Below are 3,748 nucleotides of genomic sequence, written 5' to 3'. Positions count from 1 at the left end.
AATTCTATGATTTTGTCATTTTTTAATGCAGAGTAATACTCCATTGTGTATAAATGCCACATTTTTTTTATCCATTCGTCTATTGAAGGGCATCTAGGTTGGTTCCACAGTCTTGCTATTGTGAATTGTGCTGCTATGAACATCGATGTAGCAGTGTCCCTGTAGCATGCTCTTTTTAGGTCTTTAGGGAATAGACCGAGAAGGGGAATAGCTGGGTCAAATGGTGGCTCCATTCCCAGCTTTCCAAGAAATCTCCATACTGCTTTCCAAATTGGCTGCACCAATTTGCAGTCCCACCAGCAATGTACAAGTGTACCCTTTTCCCCACATCCTCGCCAGCACTTGTTGTTGTTTGACTTCATAATGGCTGCCAATCTAACTGGAGTGAGATGGTATCTTAGGGTGGTTTTGATTTGCATTTCTCTGACTGCTAGAGATGGTGAGCATTTTTTCATGTACTTGTTGATTGATTGTATGTCCTCCTCTGAGAAGTGTCTGTTCAGGTCCTTGGCCCATTTGTTGATTGGGTTGTTTGTTCTCTTATTGTCTAATTTTTTGAGTTCTTTGTATACTCTGGATATTAGGGCTCTATCTGAAGTGTGAGGAGTAAAGATTTGTTCCCAGGATGTAGGCTCTCTATTTACCTCTCTTATTGTTTCTTTTGCTGAGAAAAAACTTTTTAGTTTGAGTAAGTCCCATTTGTTGATTCTAGTTATTAACTTTTGTGCTATGGGTGTCCTATTGAGGAATTTGGAGCCCGACCCCACAGTATGTAGATCGTAGCCAACTTTTTCTTCTATCGGCGTGTCTCTGATTTGATATCAAGCTCCTTGATCCATTTTGAATTAACTTTTGTGCATGGCGAGAGAAAGGGATTCAGTTTCATTTTGTTGCATATGGATTTCCAGTTTTCCCAGCACCATTTGTTGAAGATGCTATCCTTCCTCCATTGCATGCTTTTAGCCCCTTTATCAAATATAAGATAGTTGTAGTTTTGTGGATTGGTTTCTGTGTCCTCTATTCTGTACCATTGGTCCACCCGCCTGTTTTGGTACCAGTACCATGCTGTTTTTGTTACTATTGCTCTGTAGTATAGTTTGAAGTCTGGTATCGCTATACCGCCTGATTCACACTTCCTGCTTAGCATTGTTTTTGCTATTCTGGGTCTTTTATTTTTCCATATGAATTTCATGATTGCTTTCTCTATTTCTACAAGAAATGCCGTTGGGATTTTGATTGGCATTGCATTAAACCTATAGAAAAAGTTGTTTATGCAATAAAGCACTTAATAAACTTATTGAGCTTAAAGAGAAAACATTTGATTAATTCTGTTGCTGACTCATATTTGCCATTTAATCTAGATTATTTTCTAATTCTAAGGACATTATCTTGTTTTGTTCAAAAGTAAAACAAAGTTTTGGTAACCAAAACACATTTTCAACAAAATTTATATGAAGACATGTAACAAACAATGAAATAGCACCGGGGACCTTTATAAAATTTCATCACACAGTTTCTATACAGGCATCTTCACCAATAACTGGCACTCAATTTATTTTAAATCATGTGACTGCAGAAAACTATTCAAATTGTTCATCAAACACCAAGTGGGATTTTCCAAAGATATTTCAGAAAATCAATTCAGTCTATATTCTGTTTATCAATTTGAGTTGCACAGGTTAAAATGAAGACCTTTCACACAGTTTTGAAGAAGTGATAACAGCCTGTACTTGAATTGGCATTGCACTTCATCAGACTTAGGCTGCCTTCAGCAGAAATAGCTTCCATCCCTCAGAAATCAGCTACATCAAGATGGCTCATCAGCTAAATCACGTTGGTCAAAATACCTGCTAACCAAGCAGATTAATAAATTCAAGGCAGGAACTCTTTCGTCATCTTTACTGTCCACTAAGAGTCTCACTTCAGAGCACCTTCTTGCAAGCTGCCGAATCAGTGAATGAGCCTCAGGTAATAAAGGTTTTTCAAGGCAAGCCAACAAGGCATAAAGCCATCTTCCCAATTCTGGAGCAAAGTCTCTTTCTCCAAACCAGTTACTCAGATATTCCAAGACACTAGTTACTGTTGCCTGATTCATTCTGCTAACAATGCTAAGCAATGGAGGAAAACCAATCATAGTCACATTACTGTCTAACTGTTGTGATTTCCAGTGACTTCTATGTTTGTTCACACTCTGTCGAACAGTTGAAAACTGTGCTACTTGTTGCTGTTGCCACTTAAGTGTTGGGGAATAACCTTCAGGGGCAGGTTGGCATCCTGAAAGAGAAACATTCACACTTTGCTTTCTTTTCAACTTCTTTGGGTCAATTTGAGCTACCACAACATCTGGACACTGAGCAGCTTCGATCTGAACACGCCTCAGGTATTCCTGAGGCGTCCTCGGAGGTACCGAGGGGTCCAAACCTTCCGCCAAGTCGCAGGGCTCCACCGGCAATAGCCGGGGCATCAACTCTTCCACTGCAGACTCGGATGGTACCCACGCCATGGCCCTATTTTATTTATTTGTATGTGGTGCTGAGAATCGAACCCAGTGTGTCACACATGCTAGGCAAGCGCTTTACCACTGAGCCACAACCCCAGCCCCTCCTTTTTATTTTTTGAGACCCGGTATTGCTAGGTTGTTTAGGGCCTCACTAAGTTGCTGATGCTGGCCTCAAACTTGTGATCCTCTTGCCTCAGCCTCCCCAGTTGCTGGGATTACAGGCGTGTACCACCGTATCCAGCTCCCCCTTTCTTTTTAGAAATATACATCACAAAATATATGTTATAAGCTGTTATGGTTTGAATGTGGTTTGTCCTCCTCTGAAATTCACGTTGACATTGGATTGTATTGTGATAGTGGTGAGAGATGGAGCCTTTACCAGATGATCAGGTCATTAGAAGTGATTAATACCTTTCTCACACTAATGGCTTAATTATCATCAAAGTGGGTTGTTGTCAGGTAAGCCTGGCCTCTGTTGCTGTCTTTTGCATGCACTTGCTTGCCCTTTTACATTCCATCATGTATGATGCTCTTGCCAGATGCCACTGCTATGCCCTTGGCCTTTCCAGTCTCCAGAACCATTGTTTTAGTCAGCTTTTACGCTCTTGTGACTAAAGGACCCAACCAGCACAATTGTAGAGGAAGGAAAGTTTATTTGAGGGCTGGTGGTTTCAGAGGTCTTAGTCCATAGAAGGCCAGCTCCATTCCTCAGGGCACGAGGTAAAATAAAAAAAATAAAAAAATAAATTGTAAAGTAAATGTAATGTAAAATTGAAAAGTGGTAAATTTTGTTGTTGTTGTTTGGTACTGGGGTTTTAACCCAGGGGTGCTTTACCACTGAGCCACTTCCCCAGTTCTTTTTTATTTTTTGTTTTGAGACAGGGTCTCACTAAGTTACTGAGGGTCTCACTAAGCTGCGAGGCTGGCCTCTAAATTGTGATCCTCCTGTTCCAGGCTCCTTGGGATTATAGGTATGCACCACCAAGCCTGGCAGAAGTGATAATTTTTAACCACTTCTCTTTTTAGCTTTCCTGACAGTGTTAGAAAATATACTTATCTCTCTGTGGCTAATTTATTAACTTTAAGCAGTATCTCTCGACTCTCTGCAATGAAAGTTGATGGATTTAACTTGCTTTCACAGTTCCCCTTTTCCCCAAATCCCTGTCAATTACATACTTATTTACTTTAAGGGCTTTAAACACTGTATTTGAACATCTGTTTCCTGACTTCTCTTTGGATGGTTGCCTG

At 40.3% G+C, this 3,748-nt stretch overlaps 1 pseudogene; it reads right to left on the bottom strand.

Moving 5' to 3' along the window:
• Positions 1-1,432: 1,432 nt before the first annotated feature.
• On the bottom strand, positions 1,433-2,503 carry LOC114083461 (gem-associated protein 2 pseudogene; annotated as a pseudogene).
• Positions 2,504-3,748: the final 1,245 nt, after the last annotated feature.

The sequence above is a fragment of the Marmota flaviventris genome, chromosome 17 (genome assembly GCF_047511675.1).
Source record: "Marmota flaviventris isolate mMarFla1 chromosome 17, mMarFla1.hap1, whole genome shotgun sequence".
Classification (NCBI taxonomy): Eukaryota; Metazoa; Chordata; class Mammalia; order Rodentia; family Sciuridae; genus Marmota; species Marmota flaviventris.
The sequence above is the reverse complement of the archived record's forward strand: the minus strand, read 5'-3'. Positions and strand labels throughout refer to the sequence as shown.